This window comes from Macrosteles quadrilineatus, unplaced genomic scaffold (genome assembly GCF_028750875.1).
Source record: "Macrosteles quadrilineatus isolate MER2022 unplaced genomic scaffold, UCM_ALF_1.0 Scaffold_21__1_contigs__length_2333173, whole genome shotgun sequence".
Classification (NCBI taxonomy): Eukaryota; Metazoa; Arthropoda; class Insecta; order Hemiptera; family Cicadellidae; genus Macrosteles; species Macrosteles quadrilineatus.
The window spans coordinates 470442-485346 of record NW_026542614.1 but is presented as its reverse complement, the minus strand read 5'-3'; the positions used below and the strand labels follow the sequence as shown (position 1 = coordinate 485346).

The following is a 14905-nucleotide window of genomic DNA, read 5'->3' as shown; positions in this document are numbered from 1 at the left end:
ACATTACTCCCTTAGTGTTGGTTAGTCTATGAACGTACCTAATCGACATGTAATACAAGGGACTAAAATATAACAATTATTATTATACACATTGCTCTTGTTTATCCCACATCTGACTTTTAAACTGCTTTGAAAAAAGAGCATGAAGTTCAAGGAATGTGATCTTAATTTACCAGCTGATTAAAGTGTAGTAAGCTGACTTTTCATTGGTGGTAAAAGGATAACATTTGTAACGTTCTTGATTTTTAGCGAATGACAACCACGGTCCACGAATTTTAGCTTTTTTTTAATACAATAGTGAAAAAAACTTCTAATTTTCTGTTTGTATATGTGTCCACTGCCACTCTGTTAGCATGTACTGTATACAGACTGTCATTTCCAGCTGTCAGTGTCAACCAACGTCAACTAAACTAGTGTGTAGTTTCAAGTGCAAGTGGGAGTGGTGAACCTGTTCTTGTTGATATCAACGTCTCGATTTCTGATTAGTGCTCAAGAGACCTAAGTTATCAAAAAACCACGAAACTAACCCGTTTTCCTTTTACTAGAATCGCCACCAAGGATTTCAAAGGTAAAACTGACTCCAATGTTTACTAGGCTATTTTATTTCATACAAACGAAATGGGCTAGGCCTAGGTTATGTTCAAATTGGCAACACAAACTTTCTATATTAAGTATACAACCGACTGTTTTCTTGCGAGCGAGAGAGTATGAATAGACTATATACTTAAATCTATCTTTTTCATATCCTACTTTGTCTTAAACTTAATCCTTCTTAGTTAGCTTGTAACTTATTTGTTTGTACACTTCTCCGCTCTGAATCTATGGGCTAGTCCCTACTTGAACCTTGGCTTTTAAACTGTAATTCTCTGTAAGCTAGTTTAAAGATTGACTCATTATAGGCTTTTGGAATCCACTTCAGATAGGACGGATTCGCGTGTCAACTAACCTAAATAGTTAACAGTATAAGTCAATAGTAGTCTATGATAAATAAAGCATAAGTTTTGGGTTAGACTTACTTATGTTGGTCTTTAAAGTTATTGTAGGCTACCAATTATTTACAATGAGGCAAGGCCTCCACAGCAAATGTATTATCGGCTGCACTTTACTTTAGGTCCTATACCCTCATTCGAATGAAAATATTGATTATTCGATTGTTTCATTCGATATATCGTTTGGTTAGTTAGGTTATATTAACCTTACCTAACTAACCAAACGATACATCGAATGAAACAATTGATTAATCGATAGGTATATCGATCGATATTTTCATTCGAATGAGTGTAGGACCTAAAGTAAAGTGCAGCCGTATTATCAATTAGGTAGGCCTATGAATATGAATCATTGATATGGGGACACCACCTAGGTGTGTAGTTTAACCGAAATATAAGTGTAGAATGGTGTGAGGTGATGTGTGTAGCTTTGTTACTGACTAAGATCAGCTGTTTCACTAGTCAGAATAATTTATTTAAAGCCCAATGATCAGGGCCCAGTTCCGACTTCCGAGCCATCAATAAGCTATATACTGGTAGGCCTACGCCTACAGACTTTTCTAAAGATCGAACCGGCAAAGTTCTTCTACTTAGTAGTAAGCTAATTGTTAGATATTCTTTGCGTGGATTAAAAAAAAAAAACTTCAGCATCTTTACTTTCCCTTACCTGCTGAAATTCTATTAGGCCTATTCTTATGCATGTAGGACTTGGTCCATCTCTCACTACACTGGATGAAACTTGTGGTAGGCTACATGTTACATTTCCTTCTGCCTTATTGAATAGTTATGGATTGGTTGAATTTTTGGAAAATTTTCTTGCTTCTTTTTAACTGTCACTGAAGACTCAAGAATGAACAGAGCAGGCAGTATGAGTATTTTTATTTGTATTAAAGTTGGCTAACAATGTTATAAGTAAGGTACGCTCTCAAATGTTCTTACTAAGCGTTTTTGAAGCAAAAATATACACCGCCAAAGGACTATTCCCCAAAAATATCTCACCGTAATTCATTATGTTATGGAAGCATCCAAAATAAACTATCAACAGTAGGTAGCCTACAGCTTGATCAACTGTCAATTGCAGCCTACGTACCATGTGACACACAGCTGTCAGTCTTGCTGCTGTGGCGTTCACTTGGTTTTGCCATTTTAAGTCACTGGCTATTGTCAGACCAAGATACTTAATAAAGTCATCTACAACAAAACTAGCTGCCTCAAAGCAAAGTGAAGTGTTTTCAGGCTTCTTACGGTTGTAGAATTGTATCTAGCCTTAGTTTTACCCCTATTCAGTATAAGATCGTTTTCTTTACACCATCAGCTCATTTCATTTAGGCCAGTTTGTGCCTTGTCTCTTAGCCTACCCAAGTCACTGTCCTGCACCAAGTAACTCACATCATCAGCAAAGAGAACTTCCCCTTCAGTTAAAAATTCAGGCAAATCGTTGACATAGACCAGAAGCAATTAATACTAGTCCAAGGTTGGAGCCTTGCGGCACTCCGGTGTTTATGACAAGGGAAATTGTAGAACGGTAGTTTCTTGTTAGTCCATCAGACCCTGAATATTTTACTGTTACAATCTGGTGTCGGTCCTGTAGATAGGTAGATAGGCCATCCATTGGAGTGGCTTACCTTTAATTCCAATATTTGCCAGTTTATTTTTCAGTCCACAATGCACGCTGGTTTTCTGAGTCAGATTGTCGTGCCAATTTTCTGCGCGCAGGCAGTCTGACTCAGACTTTTACTGGAATGAATTGTTCATTCTGGTTTCAGACAACCTGCCTATCGGACTGTTGATTTTTGTTTTTGTATTGAGTGTTTAATTACATTAACCATAGATATCGACGAATTGCTATCAAAAGTTCAACACATTCCAGCAAATTGCAATAAGCGCATCAAAGTGCATTTAAAAAAAAAATAGCAACATTGAACTTTAAATCTGCTGCTTTAATTATTAAATTGTTTGTCATATTGCTTTTTATAAAATGAACAATTTAACTTGTGGAAATTTATAAGAGGATTAAAATAAAGGTGTACAAGCTCATCCTGAAATATAAAAAACACCTGTTGTCGTCTGCAAGAAGTTGTGGGAAAATATGTATGTACCTATCTCTTAAATAGTTCTCAACACAGACAGGTACCTTAACCTGCTTGCACTATGGCCACCACAACGGAGTCAGACACTCGGCGCCAAAAATCTGAATCTGACTTCTCGTGGACGTACCCTTACTATGAGAGAAAGGTCAAAGGCCTTTGTCATGTCATAAAACAAGCACAGGGATTCCTCCAACACATCCCTGAGAATAAATAAACTGTTGTAGTTTACTTGTTTATGGATATCTTTTAATCAAATTTGGCAATTTTGTTTATTTCAAACTAAGCTATCAACATTTCAATAAACAACACACCTCATACAACAAAGGATACCTTAGCAGCAAACCACCAGCCACCTCTAATACATTATCTTAATGTATTAGAGGTGGCTGTGAGCAAACATAAGTGAACATCAAAATTAATGTTATTTAAATAGAAAATAAAATGTGACAATTATAAGGGTATATATTTTAGTGGAAATCTAGCCAGGTAAATGGAAATTTGCTTAGTCTGCAGGTTTGCTGCGGCTAGGGTATTTTACTTGACCTTGACATTTGTTTCTCCCACTTACATCTTTGTTTCTCTCTCTGGATGAGTCATGAATCAACTCAGTGGTGGCACTTCAGTGACTCATACCTTATAGTGTTTTTCTAACGGCTCTTTCTCAAAATGTCCCATACCTGTGCATTCAAAATAATATAGGCTCAGAGGTCAAATCAGCTAGCCCTAATCATATTTTTATATTATCTCAATATTAAAGATTGTGTGATGCAATTCAGTAAAAGGTGTGATCTCGTATCTATTATGGTCCCGGTTACCAATGATTGGACTATCAATTAATTTCACTATCTGTCATAAATAGGCCCTAAGACCAGTAAAAAAAAAATAGTTTATTCCCTATATAAGAAATGTACTAAAACGTAAAAAAATCCAACAAAGTTTCAAAAGATTGTGTACATGTTTTACTAGTAGGGACCTGCAAATATTTTTTTTTACGATACCTAATTTGGTTTCTATGCTCATAAATTGTTCCAGCGTCCATGTTAAACTATTTTTAGTTTATTCCAAGTCAAACGTATTCAATGCATTTCTTTGAGAAACTTTGTGAAAGGAAAGCAGCAGATGCGTTATAAATGGAAATGTTAAGGTCTCGCAGGCCCTTTACATCTGGGATATGATTATACAACACATTAGTGGAGCTGTCTTCCATTTTGACCTTAGGCTAGTTTTGTAAATATTGCTTTGGAAGTGCAAAATTTGTATGAAGCTTGAAAAAGAACAAATTAAAAATAATTTAGTATCGGCAAAGTGACACACTTTTTTCCCATCAGCTTATCAACAACCCTTATAGCATAGACAAATAGAATTAAATATAAACTGAGGAATTACGAACCGGTGGTTAGCATGAGGTCTGGCGTCCACCGCTAGGAGCGCCGTGTAGTTAAGGCGCACACGCTACCTAACTACACGGCACTCCTAGCGGTGGACGCCAGATTTTATGCTGACCACAGCACTGTTGTCGGTCTATACTTAATTCTATTTGTATACAGTATGCTCATAGGCTAGTTTGAGATAATGGCTAAACCGTAAGGGCAAGACTCGTTTCTCTGTTATATAAGAAACAACAAGACCAACTTCCATTTTACCGGTGTAACTACAATTTGCAAGCATTGTTTACAATGAATGCAATACTAAGCTGAATCCATAAAGTAAAATAATTAAAGTACATATGAACTTTAAAAATTTATTAATTTGCAAAACTACAACTTATTTAGAATTTTTTACTAAAAGTTAAATTTCTACCACTATCCTGTTTAAATTATTTGTTAGACAATTTCTTACAAAGGCATTACACATATTGCCGCCGATTCGTTGATTTTCGGGGTTATCGAATAGTGAACGTTATTCGGTCACTATTAATTTCGACTAATGGAAGTCATGGGAAAGAGGGAGCGCTATGGCGGAAGGTAAAGAATCAGTTTGCGAAGTATAAATGCTCAACGGCACTTTATGGAGCTATAAATCCAAACCACTTGAGTTACTTTCTTGAATCTCGTCGGCGCTCGAAACATTTCCCTGCGTTGGAAAATATCCTTCAAACTTCGCTGTTTCATGACTTGGTAATTCAATTGTGTTGCTAAATGGAATAGGGTTGGGGCTCTATAAAACTTTAATGATTAACTTCTTTTGTTTACTTTTTGTCGGCAACTTTAGTTTCGGTGGTATGAAAACATACGAACATTTTATTTTTTATTTGCAACAAAGGTATGGAGTACAAAGAGGAAGTTCATTGTTAGGATTTCTCTGTAGATGAACAACGATTAAAGATTCGAACAAAAAATTAAATCAACTTGCACACGATAACTACATTTACACGTTAAAAACTATTAAATGATGACACCATCACTAAAAAAAATAGAGTAAAAGATACCAAAGTTTGATTATAGTGAGACACTTGACAGCAGGATTTCCTCAAGAGCAAATTTATTTCTGAATCAAAAGTTAATAAGATTGGCACCACGAATACTAGAAAAATACCGGTATGGATCATAAACATAAACAAGTTACGTTGTTGGCCCGATTCATATACTAATAGCATTGAACATATGTTTTGGCCGTATTTAAGCAATGTTAAATCATGTTTATTTTCGGGCCAAAAACGGCATTTGTTTGTTTATGATCCATTCCGGTATTTTTCTCGTATTCGTGATTGGTACTCAAGTACTACGGATACGAAAAGGTGAAACAGCACACGAATACTAGAAAAATACCCGGTATGGATCATAAACATAAACAAATAACGTTTTTGGCCCGAAAGTAAACAAAACCATACGTTAATTAATACTATTAATAGGGGTTTTGTTTACTTTCGATTCGGGCCAAAAACGTCATTTGTTTACGTTTATTGCCCATAGCTTGTTTCGTATTTTTCACTGTAGAACTTAAAGTTTTCATTGTCGTCATAAAGTACTAACCACATATTTTTTTCTCACCGCACAAAATTCAATAAATTGTTTTACTGTTGTCCCAGTGGTTGTATAAGTTTTACTTTGCGGATTATAAACTTTCACTCGTGCCCCAGTTCGGATATTCATTCTTGTTTGGCCTCTTCCGGCACAAAATACTTAGCAGTTTTGTCCACTGTTGTCAACAACAAACACAACGTTGCGGGTGATAATATAGCTCGTGATGAAACGTTGTGAGTTGTGTGCAATTTGTTTAGGATTGAAGCTATCTATTCATATATTTTACATTCTCTTTCCATACGTAGTTTTTGGAGGAAGTATTTTTTTCTGTCAAACATTTTTAGTTTCCATTTTAGGTGGAACTATGTTTAGGTCCTCCCCTCTGGACCCCAAAAAGTTGTTTTTAAAGTGATGTCTGAGTGTGTCTAATTTGGTATGTACGTACCAATCCTCGGCATCTCCAGGCATTTGTATTTTTTTCGTAACTATATAACTGATGACCTGTAAAATAATGGAAACATCGGATTTTCTAAAATATATCACAATCTAGTATGTATTATTATCTTAACTATAAACCAAATGGTACAACCCTCATTGTTGTGAAAAATTACCGTTTGGTAATGCAATTTGGTGATTTTAACTACAAAACATCATAGTTACTCCCACCCAAGTTTATTCAGTGTTGCCTTGTCCCACCCATTATAAGTGTTGTTGACAAGCCAATTGGAGAACGTAATGCGTTTTGCTATTATTCGTATAATATCTCCAACACGTATTTAATACTAATGAAGAAGCTGTTGATCGTACACAGACAAATAATTACGGTATTTAGTTTAAGAAAAATCTTAACGAAAAGTATCTTACGATAAGTATGGAAAACGTTTAAAATTGATGATCATAGAAAATATTCGCAACAGTACAGAATAGGAATGTCATACACTCGTGTACAGTGTGCCACAACTTTAACATGGTGGGACAAGACATCAAATATGCAACTATAGCCGGTGTGGAGGGAGATGTCATGGAATATTCAGGGTATGGCGGGACAGAGACATGGTTATTGTGACGGGTGATGTTTGTTGTACCTTGAAGTGTTCAAGAAATATCCGACTCGATCCTAATTTCTAATTAACTCCAAGAATCCAAATTAAATCAAATTCGGACACACGGAGGGGATACAGCAGTTAAAATTTGGTTTCAATCAAAAATTTTTGTTTAGTTAGTCTATGCTAGAAATATATTAAATGTTATTTGGGCGTGTTACTAGTCTCGGACTTTGGTAAGGGAGGCACGGGTTCGAACCCCGACAACACATAAAATAGGTTTGGACAGTACCAAAAGATTTTAGATACTTCCTCCTAGAAAAATCAATAAATAATTCCTCCATCACATCCCCTTTAAGTAACCGATTTTTACGAGTGAGGTGTCATTTAAAAGCCTAGGTCTAGTTGTGAGGTGAATTTCAGGCTTCTAAAAGGTTTTTTCCTTTAGGGCTTCGCCCCCTAGCCTTTGACTTATTAATTTAATACGCTCTCAAAGGTCCAGTAACATAAGACGTTATCCATTTTATGGGTTTTCTTATCGTCAAATAATCTGTCACTTGTCCTGTCCAACTCACTCTTCATTGCTTGTTTGCATTCTAATCAACTCCTTTCCTCAATTAGCTCAAATAAACCATAATCAGTCTAATTGTGTCGTGTTTGAGATAATTGTTCTGCTTTGTTAGCTCGTATTGTTACCGTTTCCTTTGTCACACCTGTTTTTGTCTCTTTTGCTTTTTATACATATACAGTACTTGTTAACATGGATAGTATAACAAAATATTGTGCAATAAGCGCTTTCACGATGCGTTCTTGTTCAGTATTGGAATTTGCGTCCATTAATTATAAAGTATTCTTTTAAGGCATTTCGAAATTATTGTTTCGTTAAAATCTCTTCTTTGTATATGCACTGTCTATGTTATGTTTAATTTGTCAGGACTGAAATTGATGAATTCACTACTACTATCTTGTAGTATCAGAAGTCGATTATTATTTCCATATTTTTACTCAGATAGTAAATCTGAACGTGTATTAATAGAAACGAGAGGTCGTCCAGTGGTCGAAACTCGACCAAAAATATGTAATGTACTCACTTATCTATTTTCACCCCACACTGTAAATAAATCATGTGATTGGAGTTTCCTCCATTTGTTTTGATTTTCTGTTTATATTTCGTTGTTATTTCGTAACCAGCATAGCAACGCATAAGATCCATGTTAATTTTTTCAAATTTTTAAACTCATTTTTTGTGCTTATCTTTGAGCCTATTTAAATTTATAAAGGGATTCTGCACACCTACAGGAAAATAGCTTTCCAACGGTATGCGTAGATTTTCCCTACGATTCACACGAGCTGAGAAAAAAGGTTTTAAAGAAACATGCTTGCCTATTAATATATAGATATTTCATATTTGTTTATTTTAATGTTATCTCCGTTCTATCTACTTTGGTAAGATTTTTAATGGGTTTTGGAATTCGGGGTTTAGGCCTATTCTTTATCAGAGGTAAACTATAGTTTTTTTTATTTTTGTGTGTTTTTTTATGAAACTTTCAAACATTTGAAAATGTAAAGTATTACTGGCTCAGAACCAACTTAAACAGCTTTAATGATTAATTTTTTATATAAAAAAATCGCCATGAAAGACACATATTAAACAATTAGGCGATACATGTGAGATATCTATCTAGTACCTTTGATTATAATAGTTAACTTTTACATATACCTAGTTATAAATGTACAAAGTACCTAATGAAAATCGGGGAAATTTCGATGCCAGGTTGAATTGGTAGTTTTGACTATATACTCTTCCGAATGAATATGTCATTCCATTTTATGAGTTTAAATCTCCAAATCACCGAATTGTTCCATGTACTGAGAGAGAGGTATGATGCGGAAACAACCATGTATTTACACTGGAGGCGAGTATACATACTGAATACGAGGGTTACAAGGGTTGTAGGCGGTTAAACAGTTCGGTTCGGGGGTCGATAGTCGATATTGAAATCGTCTGGAAATATTCTGATAATATACCATAATGCAGATTTAATGTTAAAACCATCAGCTTTCATTTTCTGTTCTACACTAAATTTAAAATATGTCGCACCGTTTGGAAATTGTCTAACATGTGCGGAAAATAATTTGGTCAGTTAATAACGAGTTATAGAAATTTTAGTTAAAGTTTGTACACTAACTTCATCCAGGGCTGTATTTAATTATCTTTGATAGTTTTTATAACCAAGTTTAATTATTGATAATATAACCAGCATCAGAAATCAATTTCAAACTAAAAACACGACGTCTATTAAAATTGGTTCATTACTAGAATTAAAAATAAATGTTATACAACACTCACTGATGTACATTAAAGGACACTTTAACTGTATAATGATATCGTGTTAAAATGAGTTTTACATAATTACTTACAATGTTTAGTGTAAATTTGTGTAAATGACATACTGCGTGCTATACGGATTATTTTTTTAATTATTCAAGTTAGTCAATAAATGTCTTTGCCTATTAGTTAATTAAACTCTTGAATTCCAGAAGTAGCGTAGGTTTAATTATCTTTTTTAACACGCTGGACGGGGGTTTTTTTAAGCTTTTGTACGCTTTCATTTCATAAAGGCTGTATAATTAAGACGAAACCAAGATAGGCCGGTCTTAACGAAGCATTAAAAGGCTGCATGGGGATTAAGGACATTTAAACTTGTACAACAAAACAACTGGGATTTAATTCAATTGTACTTCTCCAGCTACTATTTAGCTCCGCGGTGGCGTTGGTAAAATTAGTTAACGGAGGTTTTTCATTTGTCGGTGATTTAATTAAAAGAACGTGAATTGTTATGTAAACTACAAATAGACTTAATTAAATATTTAGAAGTGTATTGCTATAGACTATCAGTATCTGTTAATTAATTTTGATAAAATATTACAGACCGAGTAATGAAAATATTGTATTATTTATCATTAGGTTGAATATTAATATGTAATTTAGTTTGCTTAAATAATGGTGCAATATGACAAATCATAGACAAATATAATTAAATATCGACCGACAGCAGTGTTCTGGTTAGCATAAGTTCTTGTGTCCACCGCTAGGAGTGTCGTGTAGTAAGCACGTGAGCCTTAACTACACGGTGCTCCTAGCGGTGGACGCCAGAACTTGTGCAAATCGCAGCACTGATGTCGGTCTGTATATTTAATTCTATTTGTCCATGGACAAAAATAGTTCATAACACGGACAAAAAGTGTATTTTAAACCATCGTCCCATAAATGAACATGTCGAAAAGAATCACTTTACTTAGTGATGAAAATGTAACAATTTAAACAATAATTGCATTCTGTAGAATGATGACGTATGCAGAACACCCAGCTGAATATTCAGTCAGCTGATTGTATACAACATTTAAACTGAGGAAACCTTGTTTGTTTACGTTGCTTTTCTCCTCTTGTTTGCATACATTTTCATCCAGATAGTGCACTCAACTTGTGTTCTACCAAGTCTTGCCTTCCTTGCATATTAATCTAATTTCTGTTAGCGGAATTGTTTGGTAAGTTTATTGTTAAAAATTTGCTATACATTACAATTTTATATGTTTACAGTATGCAACTATAATTTTTTTTTATTTTGTCTGTAAAATCAACTTTACTTGACTTAAATTTTACTTTTGAACACAGGAAATATTATTTAATTCAAGGATAATATGTTGTGTATTATTGAAATAAAAATGTAATGAAGTCAATTTCTGATATTTGCTTCATACAAATCGTACAGTATTCGTATTAGAATATTTCCAGACGGCCTGAATTATTATTTTTACACTTTCCCTAGGTAATAGCCCAAAATGATTACATCATGAACATTACACGACATTACTTCAGGAATACTTGTATTAATTTATTGCAAAACTGAGAAGAATTTAACCACTTCAATAAGAATTAAAAATTGTCATTTTAAATTACCATACAAGGTCTACTGGTAGATTGTTTTGCAATTAAGGCAAGTAATACGAGACAATCTGCACTACTGACACATACATAACAATTGATAAATCTGAATTACTGACATTTATTCATAAAGATAAATAAATCAACATTACCGACACATATACATAACTATGGATGAATCTGGATTACCGACGCGTAGTGATGTGGGCCGGGTAAATACCCAGTGGGTAGGTAAATATAAATTGGGTTTTTACCCGGGTATTTACCCCAGGCCCGGGTAAATACCCAAGAACTGGGTATTTATAGTTTTTATTAAAGTTAGAAAAGATTTAGATGTTTTTTTGCAATTATTACCCTGTAAGGATAGTAAAATGATGATTTAATGTGTTAAACAAAATTTCATATGGTCACTACTAGCATTTTACTTCTGGGTATAATCGCCATAAATATCCAGGACTGAGCATAAAGCGTAATCGGCATAAAAACCCTGGTTGCATGGTTGCACTGGTCTTGACTACTCATGATTTTTTAATTTCTATGATAAATAGATGAACTTATTTTATTAAAAGTGAAAAAAATAATAATTTGCAAAGTAATAATTATTATTTAGAAAGACAGGAAAATTTAACATAGTAGTCGCCTATGTGTAAACAACTTGAGAAAATAATTAAAATTCAATCTGTAGGATGGCAGGATTTAATAATACTTTTGTTCTTGATCTTTTGTTGGTATCAATAGTATCAAAATAAAAATAAACTAATTTTATAAACTTGTTATACAAAACATTTGAATCCATAGCACAATAAATCTTTCAAAATTATATTAAGTTAGACCAAAAAACAGGAGATACATTTTTTTAGTAGGTTTATCCAATTATATTATCGTTTCCAAGTAAGCGGTAACACAAAAATGTTTAATTACTTTTAGTATATTGCCATTCTGCCTATGTCAATCAGGCCTTAGGTCTGTCTAGCCTTCCAAGCCATTTAAACAATAAAAAATTTTGCATCATAAATACGCAACAATTCCTGAATATTTATAAATTAAAATAATTTTGTTAATGTTATTTAATTAGTTATAAATTTATAAAATGATAAAAATTTAAATAGGCACAGCCTTTTTCAATATACTATTTTTTAGTAAGTTAAATTTAACTGATGTTACTCGATTTAAGACACGAAACCCCATGCTTATTTAGAAACTTTATGTATTATTAAAAAAAAGGTGCTAAATCTTGAATAAAAGGTACTAGCAAAGCTTCAAGTTACTGTAAAAGGTGTTATAGACTATCCTAATTTATCATGTAATGATAACAATAACATTAGGGGTAAATATAAATGAATTTCAATGGATTTCATAAATTCCCAAAATACCCGGGTATTTATGGATTTTGGGTATTTACCTGGGTAAATACCCAGGGTATTTACCCCAAGTTTTAAATACCTGGGTAATTTACATCACTACCGACGCGTATACATAACGATTGATGGATTGTAAGGCGGTGGTCAGGAGGTTGGCAATATTGTCAGTATGGCTGTTGGCTACGGATTGGCCAATAGTTAAGGGGGAAAGCGTAGCCAACTAAAGAGTCAACAACCTTCCCAGTGTTTTGTATATACACGAGGTATATACAAATATACGTGTATATATTGTCTGTCGTAAGAATACAGCGTATTCGTATATTGAGGTAATGAGTTTGGAGTCGTGTTCTAATTGTATTTTTCGAATTTACATTTTTACCCGATTTATTTTAAATTTATTACATAAAAATTGTAGAAAATAACAACGTATACATCCTAAAAGTTTCATTATAGGTAAGTTGTATGAAAGGCCTTAACAAATACTTTGAGTTCTATAATATAAATACAATTGATTAAGATCAAGACATCGAATGTACCGTTTAGCTCATTTCCAACGCTTGACCCTTTGCAAAATACACTATCGTGAAGTTTCATTACAATGTTGTAGTTTTTGGAAATATGAATCAAATTAAGAAAATAGCTTGTATTAATTGAGTCACTGATGAAGTGGACTATTTTATACCCCCGATCCTGTCTTGTACAACATAGTTTCTATCGTAACTAAATGACAACGCATTGTCGACTTTAGCTTTTTTATGACTCGACCTGATATCATAGTACGAAACATATATATCAACCATATTCTTTACAGTGAGAAATGGTAAGAGCTGTTCAATTTAAACAAGATGTCCACTTAAGTATTCCATGTTAACAAGTGAACATACAATATTTTAATAATGTTCATTTTACTTTCTCCCCCTATACATAGTTTTCGTCAAAATTTTCGAGTTTGAGTTTTGAATCAATATATATGTTTTGGGTTCCCCTGGACCCCAAAAAGTGGTTTTCGAAGAGATGTCTGTATGTAAGGATGTGCACAGAGCTACAGACTACATCCGTGGTCCGATTTTGATGAAATTAGGTATGTAGGTACTGATCCGTTATATCACAAGGTTTTTTTTTCATTTTTAAAATTTTTATTTTAATGGTGATTTTCTCATAAAACCCCATACAAAACGGAAAAATCATATTTTATCGATAAAAAAAACGATTTTTTAAAAAAATTGGTATGTTGTAGCTTTTTAAATTCTGAACAAAAGGATAGAACTCTAATTCTTGTAAAAATTTCGGTTCAAAAGTTATTGTAAATTATGTTATTTTACCATTACAAAAACATAAAATAAAGGAAATCGTATTTTCTAAAAAGCGGCTTTTGATTGAAATTAGCATGTGAAGGTCCTTATAATTCTTAACAACATATCGCATCCACCAATTTTTATATATAAATTATGGTTTCAAAATTATCGAAACTTTTGTTATTTTCCATTTTTAAAATCTTAATTACTCCCACCGCTTACCCAAGATAAATGTTGTTCACAAGCTAATGGGAGAAAGTATGTGTCAAATGGCTGATACCGTTTCTTTTATTACAATATTTTAACGTGATCACTTAATTATTATGTATACATACATTTGTATAAGGTGTGACTGACTTATTTATTCACAATTGCCATTAAAAAATTAAATTAATATTCGTCATTAAATTACAACTCAACCATTATTTACCTCGATGATCGTTATCAATGGGTGTCATTACAACGTGGACTCATTAAGCCTATAAAGCTAACAACCCATTTACCATGAGGAGGTCGCATTTAACACAGCCACAGGTTACATGGATCCATACAGGCTAATTGATCATTTATCATAAAACTCTTGCAATAGAAAATGTGCAAGTCACTAGTTTTTTTTTTTTTTTTATATATATATTCTTTGTTCAGAAAATACTTGCTACTGTAGCCAATACAGTATTTGTGGTAATTTAAAACACTAGTGTGCTTGCTGTTTGAAATTACAAATTATTCTTGTAACTAGTGTTTTTTTATTGACTATTTTATCATCACCCTTTTAATTTTTTATAATGTATAGGGTACTAAATACTAACAAACTTATTGTGTCAATCCAAGAAAATATAAATATACCTGTATCTGCTAATTGTATGTTTTGTTTTCCAGGTAACGGATCAGTTCCTGTTGGTAAATATAACGTTTTATATTAATAATTATCGTTCTTTAAACGCGATCTTATAATAATTTTAGTGAGATATTAGTTTTTAAAACAATATAGGCCTAATAATTAATAGATTTAATGGCTTGCTACATTATTAAGTGTTATCAAATATATATATTAAATTCGGCAACAAAAATAAATGTCGAAATATTTTACATTTCGTGGTTAATTTTGCTAAAGTAACCTGTAGTAGCCACGTTTTGACAATATTTCATGCAAAATGTAATATATTGACGCTATAAATTTTGCAACGGAACCTAATTCAATTAACCAGCATTACTGCT

The 14905-nt window shown here is 33.1% G+C and overlaps 1 protein-coding gene across 1 annotated transcript in view; it reads left to right on the top strand.

Moving 5' to 3' along the window:
• The first annotated feature begins 239 nt into the window (after nt 1-239).
• Nucleotides 240-14905, top strand: part of LOC129005479 (ecotropic viral integration site 5 ortholog-like) — a 188845-nt gene continuing 174179 nt past the window's right edge. The window contains exon 1 of the mRNA XM_054434379.1: nt 240-568. The gene's annotated coding sequence lies outside the window, so the exon portion shown is untranslated. The remainder of the gene's footprint in view (nt 569-14905) is intronic.